Source organism: Echinops telfairi, unplaced genomic scaffold (assembly GCF_000313985.2).
Source record: "Echinops telfairi isolate 266 unplaced genomic scaffold, ASM31398v2 ScPeMD7_31;HRSCAF=116, whole genome shotgun sequence".
Classification (NCBI taxonomy): Eukaryota; Metazoa; Chordata; class Mammalia; order Afrosoricida; family Tenrecidae; genus Echinops; species Echinops telfairi.
Window position 1 is genome coordinate 35,320,143 of NW_022103928.1, and position 13,190 is coordinate 35,333,332.

The 13,190-nt window shown below is 37.6% G+C and overlaps 1 protein-coding gene and 1 non-coding gene across 5 annotated transcripts in view; both read right to left on the bottom strand.

The window, feature by feature from the left end:
- ZMYND11 (zinc finger MYND-type containing 11) overlaps nucleotides 1–13,190 on the bottom strand; it is a 115,337-nt gene that overhangs the window by 56,904 nt on the left and 45,243 nt on the right. The gene's annotated exons all lie outside the window — the stretch shown is intronic.
- LOC115869598 lies at nucleotides 10,246–10,389 on the bottom strand. Its single transcript, XR_004046269.1, has one exon. It is a non-coding gene; the product is annotated as a small nucleolar RNA SNORA48 (small nucleolar RNA).

Genomic DNA, 13,190 nt, shown 5'->3' on the forward strand with positions numbered 1-13,190 from the left:
GTTTTGTGGTAAAATTAGGTGCCTTGGCTGATATTCGGGCCGGCTTATACTCGAGTATATATGGATACAGAATGCCTAATATTTAATAAGGAGCACTCGGTGAACAATGGTTATGATTTCCAGGGGTGGAAGACCTGGTGATCTGCTCCTGTAAAGGTTAAAACTTAGCCAACCTTACAGGAGAGTTCTACTCTGCCACACGGGGCTGTGCTGAACTGAAGTAGGCTCGGCAGCACCCAACAACGATAATAAAAAGGAGATAACATTTTGCATCTGTCAGAATCATAAAGACAAAAAGCACAACAACACTGCCTTTGTTGGTCTGGTGAAATGGAAGACAGTGGACCATAAGAGGGAGAAGATGATGTATGGATTGTTAAAAGAGCCCCCAATAACATGATTTTTTTGAAAGAGGGAGAAGCGAAATCAAGGAGCAGACGAATGGTAAACTATTGGCGAGTTTCATTAGCAGTTTAAACTGTTGAATACAAAGTTGATCTGACATGTAAACCCTCACCTAATTTACAACAAAAATTATTTTTATAAAAACGGCATTTGTTGGATTGCTTGGAACATATGATGTGGTATAAATTAGCACTACTCCTATGAAGACCAATTTGAAAATAGCTTTCAAAAAAAGAAATGTACACACATATGCCACAAGAAACTTCAAGATTTATCCTATAGGTACATGCTGGCACCTCAAAAGTATTGCTACAAAACACGGGAACCTTTCTTAAAGATATCGCACGTGAAGCTTCCCCCCAGCATATCCTCCATCTAGCTCTACATATCTCTAACCCTTGCCTGAGCAGTTCTTGGAATTTTATTATATAAAAACAGTATGGCAGCTGATATGCACTCAAATCATGTGCATTTTCAGAGTCCTTTGACTTTTGAAGCCAAAAGGAAGGCTGAAGGGACAAGCTCTGGGTGGTAAGATGGATAGGGTGAAGTTTCTAGTAGGGTAGACCATGCTACTCTTGAGGAATGAATAGATCATGCTGCTGTAGTGATGGGAGGAAATCCTCAGTGCAACTTCCCGGCCTTTCTCTCTCCATTGCAGTTTTCCATTTCCCTAAAACTTTTTCACAACGAGCCTGCGTGACCATCCTGAGTCATTTCGGAAAATCTACTGCGATTACTCCTTTGCAATCCCCCTCCAGAAAACAGTCACCGTAACCTTCTGAGCAGGCTTCTCTGCCTTGAGTTTATAATTTTTCTCCAGAAAACTCTGTATGTAGAAAAACTATAATATTTTGTTAAGTGCCAAGGTATTTATTTTCCTGTGTCTTAAAAATATTTTTGTTTCTGTTGAAAAGAGGACATATCGAGCAATCTCGAGTATCAGTTGTTTGCCTGTGAAACTGACAGGCCGTGTCTTCTTACTGCATTAATTAGGACTTTCTTCTCGCTTTAAAATTTTTTTTCTCTTTCTTTTTAATCGTTTTATTAGGGGCTCATACAACTCTTACCACAATCCACACATACATCAATTGTGTAAAGCACATTTGTACATTCATTGCCCTGATTAGGACTTTTATAGTAACTTGTTTACCAGACATAGGAAAAATGAGCATAATTTCCTTTTTTTTTTTTTTTTCAGATTTTAGAAGAGATTTTAAAAGTTTAAAGAATATTTGCTGTAGGAGATTTATTGGGTTTTTTTTCCCCAGTTAGCCTTCATCAATCTTAACTTCTAAATTTGATGCTTGCTATAGGGTATGAAATGACACATTGCATTAGGCAAATCCATTGCACAAAACCTCTCTAAAGTGCTGAAGAAGAGCAAGGAATCGCTTTGAGGACTGAAGTGCACCTGACCCAGCCTTAGTACTTTCAATCACCTCCTATGCATGTGGGAGTTGGACAATGAATACGGAAGACTGAAGATCTCTCGGACTGCCAGAAGAAATAAGAAAGCTCTCTTAGAAGAACTACATCCTTATAAGTGAGGGTGGTGAGACGTGGCCTCATGTACTTTGGATATGTTGCCAGGGAGACCAGTCCCTGGAAAAGGACATCATACTTGGTACAGTGGAGGTAAAGAGGAAGCCCTCACTGGGATAGAGTGGATTGACAAAGTGGCTGCAACCATGGACTCAAACATAACAACTGTGAGGATGGTGCAGGACTGGACAGTGTTTTGCTCTGTTCTATACTGAGTGGCTATGAGTTGGACTGAATTGATGGCAACAACATAGGATATATTTGAAATACATAGATGGTACCTTATTTTTTTCATGGTAAATTAGTTGAAGATCTTGAGAGCAGATGTTTTCCATTCAATAATTTGCACATTTTGTTTCATGTTCTTAATTGCAACTCCCCACAGTGTAACATCACTTATCCCACGTCCTCCCTGTGTCTCCTGCTTATATTCCTCCTCCTCCTGAATGTTGGCCCTGAGTAAATGTCTATGCAGTGCACTCCCCCTCTTCTCCACTACAACTATAAATTCCTTTAATTTCGTGTAAACTTCTCTTTTAGCTTCTTACTTTTATGTCCTATCTGCACACCCGCTTTAAAAACATTTTGTTTAAGTTTTATATATACTTAGAATAGTGCTGTATGTTTTCTGGTTTAATGTGATTGTTTTCAATACCGTATTTTTGAAATTTACTCATATTGTGTGTGGTCAGAGTTTACGTTTTACTGTGATCTGCTTAGTGGTGTTGAATTGGCTGCAACTCGTTGTGACTTTCACTCACTGCCAGCAAGTAGATGCTGACTCAGGGTGAGTCCCGTCAGTTTCCGAGACTGGAACTCTATTGGAGCAGAAGCCCATCTTTTTCCTGCGGAGCGGATGGTGGTTTCCAAGTGCTAACCATGTGGGTCGTAGCCTAACACGTAACCAGGATTCCTCACTGTACTTTTACATATATATACACACAAATCAAAGGTAACTCAGATCTAGTTCATATTTATGATCATTGAGTATATTTGTTTTCACTTCATTTTTGAATAATTGTGCATTATCTAGTCTACTGTAGGTATTTGTACTATGAGGGGGTATCCAAAATAAGCCAGAATGTTTTTTTCAAAGTTATGTATTTAAATTTTTTTACACAACAAACTTATCACCTTCAAAGTACTCTCCATTACACTAATAACATTATCAAATCTGTGATTCCATTCTTGGATACATTTTTCAAACTCATCTGACAACACTTCACTCGTTTTTTTTCTTCACCTATTTTAAGTCATCAAATTGTTGTCCTTTCATGTCCCTCTTCATTTGAGGAAATAAAAAGAAGTCACATGATGCAAGGTCAGCTGAGTCAGGTGTTTGGGACAGGAGAGGCATTCTGGGTTTTGCCCAAAACTGGCCCACTGAGAAGGCTGTGTGAGCTGATGCATTGTTGTGGTGGCAAAAACCAGTACCGTCTGCCACAAACCAGGCCTTTTTTGTCGCACACTGTTTTGCAATATTTTCAGAACCTCTAAATAGAAAGGGCGATCAACAGTGTGAGCTGATGGAATGAACTCCAAATGCACTACACCCTCACATCAAAAAACGGCATCTTCCACTGGCTTGATTGATGTTTGCCCCGAGTCATTAAGAATAGCACCATGTCTCATCACCAGTGATGACCTTGGACTAAAAGTTTGGGTAGCGTCGGAACTGTTCTTACAAAGTTTGGTATGTTTCCACTCCACGCTCTTTTTCCTGGTCAAACTGGAGGCATAAATTTTGCAGCGACCCTTCTCATTCCCAAATCTTCCATTAAAATTTGCTGAACCGAGCTCCAAGATAGTCCAGATAACTTCCCCACGTCTTCAGTGGTCCGTCGTCAGTCTTCGAGCACAAGTACAAGGATTTTGCTGACATTTTCGTGGATTTTGTTGACATTGTCATCTGTTCGGGAAGTTGACAAGATGTCCAGAATGAAGTTTATCATCAATTGACATTTCACCTTTTTTGAAGCGAGAAAACCACTCACACTTGAGTTCCTCCCATGGTGCTGTCCTTGTAAGCTGTGTTCAACATCACGACAGTTTTGGTGGCATTTTTCCAAAGCAGGAAACAAAATTTCACAGCTGCATGCTGTTCTCTTAAATCGGCCATCGGTTCGAGTGAAACTGCGTTTATGAAAAATTCTCTTGACCAGAGAACCTTTCCCAGGCGACACCAGTGGGTGCACTAACTCAGCGAGAGTTGCTTGATGCTCGCCTAGTGGGAGAAATACATACACACCGAAAGCTCCACTCTGCTCAGCGCAATTCCGCATTTTGGGGGGTACCCCTCGTCTGTAAGAGTACAGAATTCTTTCAGGGAAGAGTCAGAGATGGACACACTGTCTCTAGTGTATAGAGCTAGATGGACGATAGGTCAAGAAACAGTTCCTTCACACTGTTATTGTTGGTAAGTAAAGGTTTCTATGAATTTGTAGTAATATTTTTGCCTTACTCATCCTACTTATCAATATCCTTAAGATATATTGTTGCGCTTCAGAACTTTTCCGTCCTTTTCTGCTTGATGGAAAGCACTCTAAATTGCTTTTACGTAATAGGTGCTTTTGATGGTAAACTTTCTTAGCCTTTGAATGTCTACAAAAGACTATATCTCAGTCTTTTCTTCCTTCAAGAGTTAATTAACTGCAGGTCGACAGCTATTTTCTCTTAAAACGATGGAAACTTTTATTCCATTTGGGTTCCAGTGTTGGAGTTCGGAAGTTAGTTGTCAGTTTAACACTCACACCTACTTTTAGTCTATGGCTACATATAAGGTTTGCTCTCTGTCTTATTGTTTTGAGAATTTTCACAAAGATAAGGCCAAGTGGGGTCTTCTTTTTAACCTGTTTTGCTTGACTTTTACTGGGAGCTCTGGATGTGAGCTATAAGAATTTTTCAGCAATCCTGAAAAAGTGGTCCTTATTTCTATAAATATTTGCTTTTGCTTTTTCCTTTGGTTATTTCCCTTCTCAAATTCCTGGAATTCTAATTAGCCCACTGCCATTGAGTTAATTCTGACTCCTAGTGCCCTTGGAGACTGCTCAGCTATACAGGAGCGGACAGCCTCCTCTTTCTGTGGTTACAGCGGGCAGGAACCACCACCCTTGCAGTTAGCAGCCCCACACCTAACCAACATGGCCAACCAGGATCCTTCAGTCACGTGCAAAAAGGATACTATATCATGATCAACGTATTAATCCCAGTATTGTGGTTAATTTAACAATAAACAAATCAATCAAATTAATTTAACATTTCAACAAATATTGAAAGTCCTTCACATAATCTTCCCTACACACAATCTTTTTTGCATAGGACATACAGAAAAAGTCTTTTGGACGTTTAACACTCATTCGTGATTTAATAGACCGATGGATAAAATATACAAATAAAACAAACTTAGCACTAATCATGAACAGAGATGAACGGTAATGGTAACGATAAAAATTGCAATGTGCTAGCCGGTACAACAAAGCAAGGAAAAGTGATACATTAAGAGTGAAAGTAAAACAGTCTTTATTCACAGATAACATGATCAAAAGTAAAATTTTAACTTCTGCTTGTAGGAAGACACTATTATGAAAAGAGAAAAGTAAAAGACGTGTGAGTATATAAACATATACTCGTATACACTCAAGTATAAGTTGACCTGAATATCAGCCGAGGCACATAATTTTACCACAAAAGCTACCTAAGAAGGTGGTGAAAGACTCAGCTTATACACGAGTATATACGGTGTGTGTATGTGTTTATGTATATATACATGTGAAAGACAGGGCAGTTCTACCCTGTCCTATAAGACAGGGTCACTATGAGTCAACATCAACTCAATGGTAGTGAGTTGACACTCTCTCTCTCTCTCTCTCTCTCTCTCTATATATATATATATATACACACACACACAATAATCCTTGTATCTGATTTGTATCTAAAATATATTAAGAGCTTCATAAATCTTTAATAAAAAAGAAAAAAATAGGCACAGGATTTGAACACTTTATAAAAGAAAATATAAAAATGGCCAATCACCACATTAAAAGATGCTCATTGATGTTTACACCATTAGTCACCAGGGAAATGGAAATCTGAACCACAAATGAGTTGCTAGCACAAATCCACTCAACTTTAAAATTCACGGCGGTCAAGCCAATTCTGACTCATTGTGACTCGATAAGACCTGCCCCCTTGGGTTTCTGCGGCTGTAAATCTCTGGTGATCTCAAACTACAGACCTGTGGTTTAACAGCCCAACGTGTAAGTCACTATACCACCAGGGCTCCTTACAAATTCCCTAGAAGGGCCCAACGTAAAGGACTGACAGAACCAAGGCCAGGGCAGTCTTGGCACGCTCCCATATGGCTTGTGGAAGTGTACACTAATACTTCACCTGGAAACAGTTCCACCGTTTCTCATGAAGCTAAGCACACACTTAGTATATGAGCGAACAATTTCAGTCTTAGATTTTCAAACAGAAGCCTACGTTAACACAAAAAAAACTTGTATATGAGTACATTTAGTGCCTACTAGCTTTTGTCAAAATAGACCTCAAATGGTAACAATCCAGATAGACTTTAGCAAGTGAATTGATGAAAAATAAGGAAATATATATAAAGTTTATCCATATAATGAAATAATATTTAAAGAGAATGAAGTAATAATAGATTCAGCATATAAAAAAAACACTCGAAAACAAGCTGGTGAAGAAAAGTTGATTATAAAAGACAGCGTATTGGACTTGGACAATGGCAGTAATGTGAGCTTCTAGAACAAAGAAAGCTCAATATTGTGACAGAAGACAGGCCATTGGTTGCCCGGGGCTGGATGTCCAGGTGGCTTAACCACAAAGGAGCACCAGAGAAATGTCTGAGACGAGGAAAACATTCTGTATCTCGATGGAGACGGTAGTTATAAGAGTGTAGTAACTTACCGAAGACGAAGGGGAATGGCTTCCCCAAATAAAGAAACAAAGCTAGTTGGTGGCAGAGCTGATTAGCACATAGTCTTGTTGACAGATGGCAAGTTTTCTGTTAGGGCAAACTGAATGCATATAACCTACCTTCATTCAACATTCAACAAATATTGTCGAATATTGTTGAGCATCATATGCCATTGGGCCATATCAACACACAAAACAAAATGATATTTACCCCCTACAGCTTACATTGTGGTGGGAACAGGTTGTAGGGTGTCAGAGAGGACACACAAAGAATAAAACTGCTAATATGAAATTGAACTACATCGCATATTAAAAGGGACTCCTAAAATTTATTCTCAAAGGGTTTTGACTCTAGAAGAGTTCTGAAGAAAGAGGCAGACCTATTATAGATTGAAAAGTAAGGCTAGATTATTACCTTCCAGCACACAGACACACCCTCTACATGGGTTAAAGACTTAACTATGAAAGATTTAACTACAGTTTGTTTTTTTAAAGATAAAAGATATCCTTTTGGCCTTACGGACCTTTTAAGTTTTCAAAAATAAGCAATAGTAATGACTTGATTACATTAACTTTTTCTTCTTGAAAAAGAACACTATATATATAAAAAAAGAAAAAACACTATAGAGAAAAAGTTAAACAGAATGAGAACCATTTTTTTTTATCATTTTATTAGGGGCTCATACAACTCTTATCACAATCCATACACACATCAATTGTGTAAAGCGCATTCGTCTCATCATTCTCAAAACATTTCCTCTCCACTTAAACCCCCGGCATCAGGTCCTCATTTTTCCCCTCCCTCCCTGCTCCCCCCTCCCTCATGAGCCCTTGATAATTTATAAATTGTTATTTTGTCATATCTTGCCCTTACAGTATATGAAAAATGTAACGGAATTAGTCTAGAATAAATAAGGACTTTTTCAAATCAACAGAAAAAGGCAAAAACCACATGGGAAAAAATGGCTACAAGGTAAGAATTGAAAGTCACAGAAAAGGAAAAACCCAAACCTGTAAGAATGCCAAGAGCTGCTTAAACCCAAATACAGACATGCAAATCAAGCAGTCATCTACGGGACAAAAACTGAGCACCTGAACAATTTCAAGTACATGCAGATATGTAGAGAGACTAATGCAACTGAAAACTTAGAATGAAGTTGCCTTTCATTAAAAGTTAACCAATTAAATATATATGTTGTATGTTATGATCAAGAATTTTTTCCCCCCTGAATTTCTGCAACAATGAATTCCTCATACCCATAGAAAAGAAAAGGTTGTTAGTTGTGATTAGAGAAGCTTTGGAGCATTTCAAGTAGAAGGAAATTGGAGATATTCTAAATTTTTTATTCTAAGAAAATAATCCAAAGCATGAAGAAAGGTTCTAATACAAGATCTTGAATAAGTGTTTTAAAATGGGAGCATCCAAGTTATCCAAGAATATAACAATGATACTCAAAAGACAGATGATAATACCCACAGGATTGCATTAAAAGTTAAATGAGATAATGAATAACGAATACCTAACCCAGTGCCTACTCTTATTTAGTAAGCTTTAAATACAGTTGGCCCTCCCTATCTGTGGTTTTTTCAATCTGCGCATTCTACCATCTGTGATTGAAATATTCAGGAGGGAAAGAAAAACAGAAACTAAGTGGTTAAAGCACACCCTTAAAGGCCAACCAAGGAGTCTAAAGTGCTATAGGATTTACATTGTGTTAAATATTATAAGTAATCTAGGGATTATTTTAAAGTATACCAAAGGATGGCCATAAGTTATATGCAAATATTATATCATTTTATATAAGGGACTTAAGCATCCAGGAAAGTTCTGGAACCAATTCCATGGATATTGAGGATAGCAAATAACTCTGCCTATGTTTTACTTACCCCTCCAGCCCCTCACTTAATTATTTACATAATTGGGATATTTATATAATTGGAAAACTTCAAATTATGATAGTAGATGATAAATGGAGGCAAGAGTTTTTGAAGTCATACACAGTCAGTCTTGGTGATGCCAAAGCCTCTTACACTGTCTGTGACCTTGGGCCAGTTACTTAGTCTCTCTATAATAAGCCTGATCACTTGATTGCCAAGAGCTCACACCCATCAGCTGCTCTGCAGAAGGAGGAGGAGACAATCTGCTCCAGTAAAGACCTAGGGGTACGTGGCTTACCATCCCTCTTTTCAGGGCAAAAAAGAGTCACTCACCACTCCTTTGGCAATTAAAAGCTTTTATACTATAGCTCATAATCCAAGATAAAGTGTAGCCATCTGTTTTAGCAGCCACCCTGGATCACTCTAGCACCACCCAGGGAGGATCACCATCCACTCTGGGAAACACAGGGTAGCTCTGAGTCCGCATCAACTGAACAGCACTGGGAAAGATGATATTGGTGCAAAAGAAAGAATACGGACACACAGGCTTGGCTAAGTTCCTGGTAGATGTAATACCATTAACTTTCATGAAAAAGCACAGGTTCAGGCAAGAAAATGTTATATCCAGTTTGGGATAAGGTCATTGGGGGATAGTTTCAGCCACTCAAGTGGAGGTTGAATACACTTGTTTGAAGCTCTAGGCTACAGATTCAGATACAGAATTAATTAATATGTAAGTGAAGATTACATAAAATTACACACCAAAAAATGACCCAACTTATTTCCTTTTGCTTTTTACAAGTTTACCTAACTTTGTCTTAATTATAAAGAATAATTTCTAGTAGAATTAGATAAGCAACTTCCTTTTTTGCTCTTTGTATTCTTCAAGGTTGTATAACCTTAATATATCTTCTATGATCCATACGAGGCAGCCAGTGGTTAAGGCAGGTGGCTGCTAAACCAAACGTCTGGTGGTGTGAAGCCCCCGGCTGAGAGAAAGGGATGGTGGTTTGCTTCTGTAAAGACTGCCAGCCTGAAACCTGTGGGGCCTTCTCCTCGGTGCCCTCACGTCTCTAAGAATTGGAATCACTCGGTGGCGATGTGTGCTTTTCCTTTCTTCTAAAATGTTTGTTTAAAATTATTTTTAACTGAAGTCGTATTTCCACCTTGTTCCTTCAGCATTTTCTCTCTGGGTCTTCTTAGCTGTAGCTTGTGTTTTTTCCCCAGTGACACTAACTATATACACCATCTTAGATTGTAAGATTCTAAGTTTATTCTACAAAGAAGAATGTTTTCTTCTTTTGCTTGTATCCCATAGTAAAGGACTGCTGTCCATTTTCCCGTTGGACTACTAGATGAGAACGCAAGAACAGCAGCTAGAGCCATTGGAAAGGCGATAAACCAAAATATGACGTAAGTAAAAAGTGGAAATATGAAATTTTATAAAGCATCACTGGCTCTTCTGAAAAACTTTTTATTTTATGTGCCCTAGGCATTAAACAGCTCTAGCCACGATCTAGGCATCAAGCGAGGATGAACAAAGGACTGCCAGTCTGCTCTGCCCCTGACTGATAAAAGAGCACCACCACCAATCAGGAGTCTCTCTGCCCATAGCCAGGGGTTTCTTCTGAAAATTCTGTACTACTACAAGGGCTATAATCATTGAGCCATTCTGTACCTAGCAGTATACTTGAAACTATGAAGTACAAGATAGGCAAAATTTTTCTATTTCTTTCAATAAGTTTTATGGCTACTCCATCCCAAATGATACTAGGGAGGTAATTCAGCTTACAACGGAGCAGGAAAATCAGAGAATAAATATAGTGTGAGAGGAAACGCACTAGTTGTTATTCTGACACCAGCACTGGGAAGCAACCAGGCTAGCAAGAACAGCGGATGAAGGAGAATGCAGCCATAGCACAGGCAGGAGGTTTCAAGGGGAGAATCCGGGGAAGGGCAGGGCAGGGAAGAAGGGAGACACTAGAGATATTTAAGAGGACTAAGTGGAGATTTAAAAGATAGATAAGTGTATTTACTTTTACTGTTTCCATATTCAGAAAACATTCACTATTCTAGCTATAGAGTAAAATTCTCAATTCTAGAAATAAAAGCCCTCCATTGTTTGACCCTAATTGTCTTGTCCCTTAAATAAAATCTTTCATGAATGTCAAAATTATAATTAAAAAAAATAGTTGCTGGAAATCTTGGGTATTCTAATAGGTAATTAAAGAAACAATGTATACCTAGTTGTAACTTCAAAGTCAACCTACCCATGAAGAGGACTTACAGTTTGGACTTATGTATATCTGTAGCAACAGGCAGAATTCCAGGAGAACTCAGAAATTTCAATGTCAAACATGTCACAACAGGTAGGATGTCACATTTTCTAACTGGGTTTTGACCCTAAAGTAAGCAATACATGTAATTAATTAAATGCCCTAAGCTAAAATTTTAACTTGAATGGGACTAATCTACCACCCAATGTTTAAGAATTTCTAATTATGCTACACATAAAGATGATCCCTTCTAGAAACTTAGAATTGAAATAGCTCAGGAAGGAAATATAAGATCATCTAGTTCAACTCCTCTTCCCAGCAGTCAACAAAAAAGAAGCAGACCTTCCTACCGGAAGCATACTACCTAGTCACTTCCGTGTTTCCCCGAAAGTAAGACATCCCCCGAAAATAAGACCTACTTAGAGGTTTGCCACTCGCTGAAATATAAAGCATCCCCCCAAAAACAAGGCCCCCCAAAGCTCCTGTAACTCTGGACTCTGGACGGTAGTGGCGGGCCACCACGTGGCTTCACTGTTGGCCTCAGTGCAGACAGGGAGTGCAAGGCCTCTTTCAATAAAACAATAAACAATAAACGTGCACCATGTTTTTCTTCATGGGAAAAATAAGACATCCCCTGAAAATAAGACCTAGCGCATCTTTGGGAGCAAAAATTAATATTAGACACTGTCTTATTTTCGGGGAAACAGAGTAGTACTAGGAGATTCTAGTAAGAAATCTACAGGAGTTTCAAAAATATACCTTTAAACTGTATAATTATTACTTAGAGTATCTATAAAACTATAGTGCCATGTGGCCATTACCTAAATTAGGTGTGGATAATCTGTTTAAAGTGAAGGAAATAATATATGTTAATTATTTTTATTAAGGATTAAAATATAGATGACATTTATAAAAATAACGGGTGACAATGAGTTATGAACCATACGGGGACTCTTAGTGACTAAAAGTCTAACTTTCATGTCTATTATTGATTTTATTATCTTATGTTCTGTATCTTTTTTGCTCCTTGGTTTAAAACCTAAGTGTAGTAATTTATAATATGTGTTTTATATATAAATATCAAGGAGCCAAATGTTTCATAAAGTTTTCATTTAATAAACATGTGAGAATTCTAATTTAGCATATATAATTATTTAAAATAAAGAAAGGCTACTCACCTATGCTTACTTATCTTTGTAGGTAAACCTAACTTAAACCACTGTATTTTCTTTTTTATGATAAAATGATCCATTTATAAATAAACACTTTTATGTCAGAAGAACATTTTAACCATGAATTAAAAATCAAACAATCTCATATATGTATTTCAAATAGACTATCATAATAACATTTTCCATACCAGAATAATAGAAGTTGTTACAGAAGTTTCTCTTCATTCTATTTAAAATATTCAATAAGCCTTAGTAGTGATTCTCTAATTTCTTACTACTATCTTGGACAAAATTAACAGCTTAATATAAACAAAATCACAGAGAGCAGTATAAAAGGGGGCTGGGGCTTAGGACTCTTCCCTAAACTTTAAGAACAACTAATGGGGATATTATAGTCATACACCCTTAAGTTAAAAATCACCAGAATTAAGTGAACAACACTGATAAAATCACCAATTTTCTTACAGATAAGGAAATTATTGTTACTAATCCTGACTTTACATCCTCATAGTTAATTAAACTCAGGATTAATAACAATAAACTATGAGGATGTAAGGTTTAAATGTTTTAAAAGTTCTAAATTCTACTCATAGAATTGAATGATCCTATGCTTTACAATGATAGTGCTCTTGATTTTAATGTGTGCCTACTACCATAAATGAAAGTAAGTTAAAGTATTTCTACAAAATCAGATACCTTCATTAAAAAGACAAAGTAAAGCTACTAGTTTTTGATGTTTCCCTCTAGTTTCATAGGTTTCCAAGCTTATTTGCCTGCCATCCTCTTTAAAAAAAAAAAAATTTACCCAGTGCTCACCTGGCCATTAAACTTTTGTTCTTTAGCCCATAATCCATGATACAGTGCAGGTATCTGAGGAGCCCTGATGGCAGACAGGGTTACTGGGACTGCTGACAAACCACAAGTTCCTCTGCTGTAGAAGAGGAGGCTTTCTGTTTCTATAGAGCATTAGTCTCAG